Here is a 12,593-nt window from a genome sequence, read left to right as displayed (position 1 = left end):
GAAAGGACAGTTTTGTGAATCTGCAGAGCAAAAGACCTAGTTTTCCGCTGCTGCTTCATCTCATACAGCACGGCTGGCAGTTAGGCTGACAAGAATAATCTGCTAAAAAAATCTGGTTCTCAGTTTTGATGAGAGTACCCTGATAATGTTCCTCTTACACAGGTCCCTGCTACCACTTCCTCCTGGTGGCCCTCCTTTCCTGTTTGTAACCATGATTTAAAGTTGTGGGCACTGATGTCAAGTAAGTAGAAGCACAGCAGTGAATACACTAAGTTCAGTAGAGATCAAAGCAGCTCACAAGTCAAGTTTGGTAACAGTTGAGCAGGAAGACACCAGATCATAACAGGATCAAGGTCAGGGACAAGCAGAGGTTGGCGGCATGGTGGCAATGAAAGTACAGAATCAATAGGCAAAATCTTGGTCAAAACTTTAGGCCAAGGTTGATAGAAAAGGTAGGCAACAAACATAGACAGACAATTATTTTCCAGAAGCAATTCAGATGAAAGGGTCCAGGAATAGACCATTAGACAACAGTATCTGTGGTGGGCACGCCTTTGCGTTCACAAGCACGCTGTCATGTGTGCATTCCTGTGTGCATTCTCATGTGCATCGTTGCATATTTACTTAGAATCTCATGCCTGAAAAACACATGCAAGCTGTTTGGCTGTTAGGGTTGGCTCCTGCTACTTAATGAGCATCTCTTTGTCAGGAACCATGAATCAGACTGAGACAGAAAATGAAGTAGAAATCACACCTTTAATGTAATAGTAAGAATAGTACAGATCAGCAACGTAGTCAAAACATAAGCCAGGGTTCAGAAGCCAAAATGGAAAATCAGACAAGCCAAAAATCAGTGTGGTCGGAAGTAGAAGGTCAGGATTTGGAACCAGAAGAGACATCAGCCTGGCAAAGTATTTAACAGGAACACAGCAGAGAAACTTAGGATATCTAGACAAGGTGAAGGCAGGAAAGGAATGAACAAGGCAGCTTAAATAGCCAGAAGGGACTGGCTGTCAGTGGGACTGACAAGCAGATAAAGATAACCAGATGAGCCACTGAGGAAACTGAGGAAACAATGAGTGCTGACAATTATCTGACAGCCAAGCAGCCTGAGCACGGAGAAGAGAGCTGCTGCAAGCCCAGCCCTGACACTCTTTTCTTTCAGTGCTCAGAAGCTGCTCAGTTGTTGGTTAATTACCAACTCATTGTTACCGTGGGGACGCACCTGGTTACCATTTACCTGCCTCATTAGCCCAGCCTACAGCCAGCCCCTTTTTGCTATTTAAACACCTTAGCTAATTTCCACCTTGCCTTTGCGTGGTCTATGATCTCTAAGTGCATACCTTCCTGTGTTTCTGTGTATGACTTGGCCTGGTTGAACTCCCTTCAATTCCTCTTCCTGATTTTTGCCCCCCTCACTACTACTCACTGATTTTCTTGACCCAACTCATCTGATTACTCGTTTGGCATCCAAACCCTGGCTTCTGTGTTTGACTACAATGTTGAACTGTGTTATTTTTGCCTTTTTATTAAAGGTGTGATTTTAACTGCACTTTCTGTCTCTGTCTGGTTTATGGTTCCTGACAATGGCTGGGATTCACCATAAACACAACATTGTAAAGAGCTGGTGTGACTAGTATGCTCCCCATTACTCATTTATGTAAGAGACATGGTATTATCATCGCCTTTATATTCCTCTCTGCTAAACACTGCCTTCATCCAGAGCCCAAAGATTGCTTATTTACTCTTGAACATTGACATAAATACTCATATTTTCATATTTTCAAGAGGATATCCTATTAGTGCCCTCAATGATTAGACATACTTTCTTCCAGCCCTTCCTTTATAGTGCCTTCCAGCACTGACAAAAAAAGAAACGTTAAAGAGGAAGTAAACCCTCCTCAGGAAGTTGTACCTATAGGTAAGCCTATATTAAGGCTTACCTATAGGTACTGTAAATATCTCCTAAACATGCACCGTTTAGGAGATATTTACCTTTAATGCAGCCAGTGACGTCACTGGCGCATGCGCTCTGAAGGAACGGCAGATCGTGCCGTTCCTTCAGAGCCCCGTGCCGTGACCGTCGGCTCCCGCGCGCGTGCGCGGGAGTGACGTCACCGCGGCTCCGGCCAATCAGATGGCCGGATGCCGCGATCCCGGAAGACGGGCGACTATACATGTCGCCCGTCATACAGGTAAGCGGACGGCACGGCGGGGGCTCGTTCTAAGGTAAGTATTTCATAATGAGCTACTATGCGATGCATACTAGCTCATTATGGGTTTCTCTTTCAGGATGTAAAGAAGAGAAAAAAATTTTTTCTCGGTTTACAAGATTTTGTGATGTGTTTGCATTTGAGTTCTAGCTGAGTTCTGGGTTTACATGGACAAGGTAGCTAAACAAACTAGCACCAGACATGGCTCTGTATTATGAAGAAGGGGTTGTAAACCCCCCAATCAATACAGAAATAGAATCTAAACCCCAAGCCGAGTGTAAATGGGTACATTTACCCTAGAACTATGATTTACCAAATTCCAATATTGCTCCATTTTCACATATACCTTATATAATCCTTTTCAAATGTTCTATGGATTTTAACTGTTGTGAATGATAGGAATGATAAAAGGTAATAGTTTATAGTTGTGTCAGCCATTTAGAAGAGAGCATCTACCATTAAGTTAACATATTGACTACTGTCACTGTGCCTCTGGCCCACACTAATATAATGAAGGCTGATGCTAAGACTTACTGAATGCACATTAGACATTTCTTTAACATCTGTTCTGAGCTATATAAATCATTAGTGTGTCTAGTCAGATAAGTCACTACGGTGATTGCTGCAAGAAGTTTCTTTCTTTGCAGTGTCTTAATTGACTCAGCAATTTCTGTCATCCTGTCTTCCTGTGTTGGACTCCCTAAGAGTGTCAAGCAGCAGTCAGGATCAAGCGCATCTGACATGTCTAATGGTAGCTGAGGACCCTAGATGTCTTTATCCAAAGGATTTCCCATCAATCTTTTCTCTTTGTTATTCAGAGTAGCAATACACTGTAGATCTGTTTATGTCTCAGATTCGGAATGTTACTTTGCAGAAAATATTCACTTCTATACAGTGTATCAGTATAAGGAGTCCGGATGGATATATATACATTATGTCCTCTGCAAGAAATACAGGTGCATCTCATAAAATTTGAATATCATCAAAAAGTTTATTTATTTCAGTAATTAAATTCAAAAAGTGAAACTCATATATTTTATATAGATATAGATGCATTAAACACAGAGTAATATATTTCAAGCATATCTTTCTTTTAATTTTGATGATTATGAGTATTACATAAGACCAATAAAAAATTAAAAATTAAAAATTTAATACACACATATTGGCTTACTGAAAAGTATGTCCATGTACAGTATAGTATGCACTCAATACTTGATCAGGGCTCCTTTTGCATTAGTTACTGGATCAATGAGGTGTGGCATGGAGGCTATCAGCCTGTGGCACTGCTGAGGTGTTATGGAAGCCTAGGTTGCTTTGATAATGGCCTTCAGCTCATTTGCATTGTTGGGTCTGGTGTCTCTCATCTTCCTCTTGCCAATACCCTACAGATTCTCTATGGGGTTTAGGTCAGGCAAGTTTGCTGGCCAATCAAGCACAATGATACCATGATCATTAAACCAGCCATACCATCTTCCGGTGTTGGTCCACTGTGTTTTATCAAGTCCAAAGTCAGTGCAGCCCTCTACCAGGAAATTCTAGAGCACTTCATTCTTTCCTCTGCTGACCAGCTTTATAGAGATGCTGATTTAATTTTGCAGCAGGACTTGGCACCTGCCCATACTCCCAAAAGTACCAATACCTAGTTTAAAAATCATAGTTTCACTGTGCTTCATTGACTAGAAAACGTGCCTTGTCTGCCCTAAACCTTATAGAGAATCTGTGGGTTATTGTCAAGAGGAAGATGAGAGACACTAGACCCAACAATGCAGACAAGCTGAAGGCCTTATCAAAAAAACCTGGGCTTCCATAACACCTCAGCAGGGCCACAGGCTGATCGCCTTCATGCCACGCTGCATTGATGCAGTAATTCATGCAAAAGAAGCCCTGACCAAGTATTGAGTTTATACTATACTGTACATGGACATATATTTCAGTAAGCCAACATTTCTGTATTAAACATCCTTTTTTTTTTTTTTTTATCTTTATTTATTTATTTTCATTCTACATAAAAACAAATAACACAGGTTACAAAAAACAAAACATAGATCTCTGTTAATACAACCAAATAAGCTGGGCATGGAGGGCAAAAACAATGGCCCTACCACCAAGACACTAACCAATTTAATCACATTAAGGAAACAGTACATACGGTAGCCATTAAATATAAGTCCACATACTAAGCATATAGAGAAAAATACAATGGCCCCCCAAAGGTGACATCCGCCTTGATATAGCTCGGTTCCTCTAAGTTAGACAAACCAGCCAAATAAAAGAGTACTACTTGAGAACACAAAAAAAACTAGAAAATAAAATAAACCGAATAATAGAACGTCATTGAACGTCACCAGCAGGAAACAGCAGACTATACTAAATTTTTTCCCCTATAGGGGAAAGATCCTTTTTTTTAATTGGTATTATTCTAATTTATTTTTTTTAAAGCCCATGGTGTGTGAAACACACTCAGACTAGCACCCGGTGCATAATAAAAGTGCACATACGCAAACGTGAGAAACACAAAAATTTCACAGGGTGTGCGAATGGTCCACCTCCAAAGAGGACTGATCCTTACCTTGATCTCCCAGGGCGCAAGACTCCTGACAGGGACTGAGGTACTCACTGGTTCCCCTGGCCGAAACCAGGCAAACCCCATTCTCTGGGAGGACTGCCGAAACTGCCCACCCCAAGTACTACTTCGGGGAGTCCCACCTAGTACTTGGGGTGGGCAGTTTCGGCAGAAGGCCATAGCCACAGCCTCCCTAAATGTTCAAGGTAGGCCTGAGGACCCACCCCCTACTAATCATGTGAAAAGTGAGATAGTGCAGTGACAAACTACAAAAAAAAACACACAAACAAAGAAAAAGTGTAGAGAGGGAAGTGCATAGTGTCAAAGTGCAAGACCTTGACAGGCCCTTTGGCCAGGAATAAACAATTCCTCTGTTCCTGACAAAAAGGCCTGGCCCTAGATGCAGGTGTGAAAAAAAGTGTGTAGGTGCAGTGACCAAAACATTCAAGATGAGCTCCCCCACCTGTGAGTCCCGGTTTCCGGCCAGACCAGTGTAGCCCCATTCCCACCAGGAGGTATCGGAATTTAGATGGCTTAGGGAGAGCCTGCCCACAACTGGATACAAGCTTTTTTCAAGGCCAGATTCAACCCAGGAGGAAAAGGCCCTCCCACCAGCATCACCAATCCTTACAAATTACATCCAGGAGCAGTACTAACCCGCACAGGACAAACACCAGATTTCTCACTCCCTTCAAACTGATAAGAACAGATACTACACTTGATCTTAGCCAAAAGACCGAGAAGCAATATTATTCTAATTTTTGAAGATACCGAATTTTGGGTTTTCACTAGCTGTAAGCCATGATCATCAAAATTAAAAGAAAGAAATTCTTGAAATATATCACTCTGTGTGTAACGTATCTATATAAAATATGTGAGTTTCACTTATTTAATTGAATTACTGAAATTAAATAACTTATTGCTGATATTCTAATTTTGTGAGATGCACCTGTACATGTACAGGACATATTGATCCATTTTAATTATGTCATTTCTGTGCCCACATTGCATAAATAAAAGCTTCCCTGAAATATCAGTTGTAAATTTGTTTGGGTGGATTAAATCACCAAACGATCAGTACTGCAGGCTAATGCCAGCAGCACTTGTAGGCAGGTGAAGTCTGCTTCCTCCACTGTCGGTGGCACCCAACCTGAGTGGCATCACAGCTTTTAGAGGAAGTCAAGGGAAAGTCAATTTCTCTGTGCTTTCCTGGTTCCTAAGGACAGGGACATTCTGGTTGGCTGCACTGCATCCAGGTAACCCTTTGGCAGGTATGTTGGGTTAGCAGTCCCTGTAAGTCCCTACTTCCCAGGTTTTGGTGCGCATTCACCTGTGGGTAGTGTAGGGACAGGTCCCCATCTGTCAGGGACAGAAGTAGCGACAGGGAAAAGTTCCAGACGTGAAGGGAAATTTTAGGGCTTACAAGTTCCTTAGACATCTTCCAATGTGGGTACAAAATTACCAGAATGCCTTCTGCCCCTCCAGACAGATGATGTCAGCTTGGCTGATACCTTCTCCACTAAACACTGTTGGCATTTGTGAGTGCTTCCAGTTGGGTCTTCTCCCAACGGGTTTGTTGTGAACTGTTATGTCTTTACTGCAATACAAGTTCTGCCTTTGCCACCATACAAGTTATACAGATTGTTATTATCGCCACACCACGCTGCACCCACCCACACATGGATCATTGTATTCTGATGTTTGGGAAGTCTGCCCACCATCAGAACACAATAGCACAGCAAAATGATTCCACCATCCCCATTGAGTGTGTGGATGGGGGAATCAGATCTTTTTTTTTCTTTTCATTCAACCCACTGGTTAAATGAAAAAAAAAAAAAAAAAGATGAATGTTTGGCCAGCCTTAGCTTGTTGCTTATCTGTATAGACAAGAAAAACAGAAATGTGGGTTATCAGGCCTCACTAACTGTTCCAAGCATATGCTAACCTAAGGTATAGAGACTTTTTTTTGTATAGCTACAGGTCTCAGCATATCCCACTAATGCCTCTCCTTTCTCTACAGAACTTCAACTTTGACCATGCCTTACTGTAGGTCCAGCTCTTGGATCTAAATTAAATATCATGGAATTCCCCACTGGCATTTGCCATGCCTCTGTAGAACCAAAAGTACAAGTAAATGTACCAGTACTATTGTTTTTGTAATGTTTTTGCAGCTACAAATGCCAGCATGCCTAACCATTATGTCTCCTGTGTCTATACAATTTCAAGGTCCCTAAGTTATATTTGTGCCATTTGAGCTAAATGCTTTCCCTGTTTAATGTGGCTGTGTTTCTAATTTCCTCTTCCCTCCTGTGTGTCTGTGTCTGTGCATCCTCTTATACTCTTCTCTATCCTGTTTTCTGGTGTTTCTATATTTCTATAGCCTTTAATCTCGTCTCTTGTGTTCATCTGTCTCTGTAGCCTCTATAGTATTTGCCCCCCCCCCTATTTTCCTGTGTCTCTGCAGCTTCTCATCCCCTCTATTGTGTTCCTGTGTCTCTGCACACAACCATTCCCTTCCTTTTCCTGTGTTCCTGTTTTTTTTTTAGCCGCTCAGCTCCTTGCTTCTCCTGTTTCCCTGTGTCTCTGCAGCCTCTCATCTTCTTCTCTCTCCTGTTTCCCTGTGTCTCTCAGCCTCTCATCGTCTCAATTCTCCTGTGTCCCTCTCTCTCTGCAGCTTCTCATCTCCTCACTTTTCCTGTGTTCCTGTTTCACTACAGCCTCATCTCTTCCTTTCTCTTGTTTACCTGTGTTTCTGCATTTTCACATTTCCTTTCCTCTCCTATGTTCCCATGTCTCTGCAACCTTTCATCTCCTAACTAGAGTTGAGCGGACACCTGGATGTCCGTGTTCGGTGGGTCCAGCCGAACTTGAAAAAAAAGTCCGGGTTCATGACCCAGACTTTTTCCAAACTTGACCCGGACACCGAACCCCATTGAAGTCAATGGGGACCCAAACTTTCAGGCACTAAAATGGCTCTAAAAAAACAATGGAAAGGGCTAGAGTGCTGCAAATGGCAGCAAAATGTAGTTAAGAGCATGGCAAGTGCTCTGTAAACAAACGTGGATAGGGAAATAACTTAAAACAACAAAAAAAAACACAGAAATATAAAACAATTTTCTTCATCTGTGAAGGACGAGGCCCATATGGAGTAGGAGGGAGGTTGAGGTGGCGGTGGATGTGGCGGTGTAGGTGGAAGCGGTGGTGGAGGGGGACGAGGTAGCCAACACTGCTTTTTTTTAGTCATTTTAAATTAGGGTACACCCCAAAAGAGTGAGAAAGATCAAAAATATAACAATGGCTGGGTAAGGCCGGTATCCATCTCTATTCTGCACAAGGTACGGACAAGCCCTGTGGGATCCATGCCTGGTTCATTTTAATGAATGTGAGCTTGTCCACATTGTCTCTGGACAGGCGGCTGCGCTTGTCTGTGATAACGCCCCCAGCCGTGCTAAATACACGTTCAAATAATACACTGGCTGCAGGGCACGCCAGCACCTCCAAGGCGTAAAGGGAAAGCTCAGGCCATGTGCCCAATTTGGAGACCCAGAAGTTGAAGGGGGCAGACCCGTCATTCACTACATGTAGGAGTGTGCACACATACTGCTCCACCATGTTGGTGAAATGCTGCCTCCTGCTAAGACGTTCCATATGAGCTGCTGGTGCTGCTGTTTGTTGTGGCGTGCTGACAAAGCTTTTCCACATTTCGGCCATGCTAACCCTGCCTTCTGAGGTGCTGGCGGTGAACTGGTTGCATTGGCGACCTCTTCCTCCTCCTCGTTTTCCTTGGCCTTGTGCTTCCACTGTGGCCCTGCTGTCAGGTGGGAATACCAGCAGCATCGCGTCTACCAGCGTGCACTTGTACTCACGCATCTTGCGATCACGCTCCAGTGAGTGAATTAAGAACGGTACGTTGTCCTTGTAACGGGGATCCCGCAGCGTGGCTACCCAGTAATCAGCACAAGTTAGAATGTGGGCAACTCGGCAGTCGTTGGGGAGACACTGCAGCATGTAATCGCTCATGTGTGCCAGGCTGCCCAGAGGCAACGAAAGGCTGTCCTCTGTGGGAGGTGTATCGTCTGTGTCCTCTGTATCCCCCCAGCCACGCACCAGTGATGGCCATGAGCTGGCCTGGGTGCCACCCTGCTGTGAACATGGTTCCATCTCCTCCTCCATCTCCTCCTCCTCATCCTCCTCATCCTCCAGAACTGTGCCCCTGCTGGACAATTGTGTACCTGGCGTTTGTGCAGGAACCCACCCTCGGAGCCCCTTGTGAATGACTGCCCTGAAAGCCTTGGAAATGATCCGTCTTCCTCCTCCTCCTCCTGTGCCACATCCTCTTCCATCATCGCCCGAATCGTTTTTTCAAGGAGGCATAGAAGTGGGATAGTTAAGCTGACAACGGCGTCATCGGCACTGGCCATGTTGGTGGAGTACTCAAAACAGCGCAACAAGGCACACAGGTCTCGCATGGAGACCCAGTTATTGGTGGTGAAGTGGTGCTGTTCCGCAGAGCGACTCACGCGTGCGTGCTGCAGCTAAAACTCCACTATGGCCTGCTGCTGCTCGCACAGTCTTTCCAGCATGTGCAAGGTGGAGTTCCACCTTGTGGGCACGTCACATATGAGGCGGTGAGCGGGAAGGCCGAAGTTACGCTGCAGCGCTGACAGGCGAGCAGCAGCAGGGTGAGAATGCCGAAAGTGCGCACAGACGGCCCGCACTTTCTGCAGCAGCTCTGACATATCGGGGTAATTTTTAAGGAACCTCTGCACCACCAAATTCAGCACATACACCAGGCAAGGGATGTGCGTCAAACCGGCTAGGCCCAGAGCTGCTATGAGATTTCGTCCGTTATCGCACACACCCAGGCCGGGCTTGAGGCTCGCTGGCAGCAACCACTTATCAGTCTGCTGTTTCATGCTCCTCCTGCGCAGTGTGTGGTTTTTCCCCCAAAAGTTTTAAAACTGCCTGCTGCCGTTTACCTCTGGCTGTGCTGAAGTTGGTAGTGAAGGTGTTACGCTGACCGGATGAGGAGGCGGTAGAGGATAAGGAAGCGGAGTAAGAGGAGTTAGGAACAGGAGGCAAACTGTGGAGATGGTTGGTGACCCAGGTGGTGGTGTTGCTGACAGATCCTCTGTTTGCGGGGTGGCAGGTGCCGGTATCACTACAGAGGTGGATGAAGAGGCCCAGACTGCAGCAGAAGAGGAAGCAGGAGGAGCCAGAACCTTTCTTAGTTTTGAAGGTGTCTACTCCACTGCAGCTCATGCTTTGCACTTAGATGCATGATCATGCAGGTTGTGCTCAGGTTGAGAAGGTTTATGCCTCACTTCAGGCTCTGATTGCACAGCGTGCAAACCACTCGTGTCCTGTCATCAGCACATTGTCTGAAGAACTTCCCTTGCTGCGTTGGGCAGTAGCAGGCGTAGTGTCTAGGGCACGGCCGCTCCGCTTCTGCACCCTGCTCCCTCTTCTGCTGTGCTGGTGGCTCTGTGCGACCACCGCCTCTTCTTCCAAACTACTCAGGTCACCTGCATGACCTTCATTCCATGTGGGGTCGAGGACCTCATCGTCCTCCACATCATCTTCCACCCAGTCTTCACCCCTGCCCTCCTTGTCAGTCTCCACAATTCTGAGTGCCGCAGCAGTTGGCACCTGCGTTTCATCATCATCGGACACGTGCTGCGATGGTCCTTCCATGTACTCATCTTGAGAAATAAGTGGTTGGGCATCGCTGCACTCAATCTCTTCCACTTCTGGGGCAGGGTGGATGGCCCTGGGAAACCCTGCTGACAGAGTCATCAAAAAGAAAAAGAGACTGCTGCATGACTTGGGGCTCAGACTGCTTGCCTGATTTGCAAAGGGGGTGAGGTGAAAGACGGTTGGACATCGGCTGCAGGTGCCAACTCTGACCTTTCTGCAGTAGACTGGGTGGGAGACAATGTGAAGGAACTGGAGGCACTGTCAGCAACCCAATCTACTATCGCCTGTACTTGTTCTTGCCTCAACACTTGTAGAGGCGCATGATGCCCTACCAAATACTGCTGCAGGTTCTGTCGCCTACTCACACTTGAGGAAGGTGTTTCACTTGTGCGTGTAGCTGGCACAGATCGACCACGTCCTCTCCTTGCAACAGGAGCTCTACCAGCAGCACCATGACCCAGGCCATGGCCCCTATTTGACGTTCTCCTCATATTTCTGTAATTTATGATCTTGCCCTAGAAAGGTGTTTATTGAATAGCGGAACAAAACAACAACAGTATCCCACGGGTGTATCTCACAGTCAAGTATGCAAAGTATGCCGCAATTTAATTTTTTTTTACCCCAAAAATATGTTTATTAAATAGTGGAATAGAAAAACAGTATACAAATACAACGGGTGTATCTCACAGTCAAATATGCAAAGTATGCCGCAATTTAATTTTTTTTCACCCCAAAAGGGTGTATATTGAATAGCAGAATAGAAAAAAGTATATAAAGCGGTGTATCTCACACGTACAAACACAGACTAGGTCCCGATTACAATTTTTTGTATCCTAAAGGGAGGATGAGGTTGAGGAAGAGGAGTAGGAGGAGTTCGGAACAGGAGGCAAACTGAAGCGCCCTGCAATCCTCGGCGGTGGAAGGAGATGCGCCAAACTAATTCAAAAGGTGTATCTCACAAGTACTGATACAGACTATGCCGCAATTTAATTTTTTTCACCCCAAAAGGGTGTATATTGAATAGCGGAATAGAAAAAAGTATATAAAACGGTGTATCTCACACGTACAAACACAGACTAGGCCCCGATTACAATTTTTTGTACCCTAAAGGGAGGATGAGGAAGAGGAGTAGGAGGAGTTCGGAACAGGAGGCAAACTGAAGCGCCCTGCAATCCTCGGCGGTAGAAGGAGATGCGCCAAACAAATTTAAAAGGTGTATCTCACACGTACCGATACAGACTATGCCGCAATTTAATTTTTTTCACCCCAAAAGGGTGTATATTGAATAGCGGAATAGAAAAAAGTATATAAAATGGTGTATCTCACACGTACAAACACAGACTCCCCTTTAAATTTGTAATTTTTAAATAGCAGATTAGAACAGCACTTTGTGTAAAGGCTGTATGTCACAGTAACGTATGAATGAAAAAATGAATAATTATTTTTCATTTTAATTGGTGATTGTTCAATAGCAGATGTGAACACAGCAGTGTCTTATGTTTTATGTCACGGTCAGCAGCAGGCTATGAAGGGGAAAAAAAAAATCCCCTTTAAATTTGTAATTTTTAAATAGCAGATTAGAACAGCACTGTGTAGTAAAATATAGCTGAACGCTGCACACAACAGACTGATAAAAATATTTTTTTTTCTCCCTCCTCCTCAGTGGGCTCAAGTGAGGGCAAAAAGATTGTTCACTGCACCACCCCCCACACAGCAAAATCGATGTAGATAGCTAACGGACGATTGTTCTGTCCTGTGTCTCCTAATCTCTCCCTGCCTACTCTCTCCAGCCTGTCCCTAAAATGCTTTTCTATTTTTCCCTGCCTACACTCCGACCTGTCCCTACATTCTTTTCTAACAGCCACAATGTTTTTTTTCCTGTCTCTGTCCCTAATCAGCAGCAGCCAGCACCGTTGTGTGTGCTCTCTCCCTACACTAGTACAGACTGACGCGCACCGCGCTGTGTCTCTAGCTTATAAAGACCTGGGTCACATGCTTCAGCTGGCCAATCACAGCCATGCCATTAGTAGGCATGGCTGTGATGGCTTCTATGGCACACCAGTTAAACGCTTGTTGATTGGCTGTTGAAACCGCGCCATTAAAACCGCGCCATTACA

Source organism: Pelophylax lessonae (assembly GCF_965119305.1).
Source record: "Pelophylax lessonae genome assembly, chromosome: 1".
NCBI classification, from domain to species: Eukaryota; Metazoa; Chordata; class Amphibia; order Anura; family Ranidae; genus Pelophylax; species Pelophylax lessonae.
The sequence above is the reverse complement of the archived record's forward strand: the minus strand, read 5'-3'. Positions refer to the sequence as shown.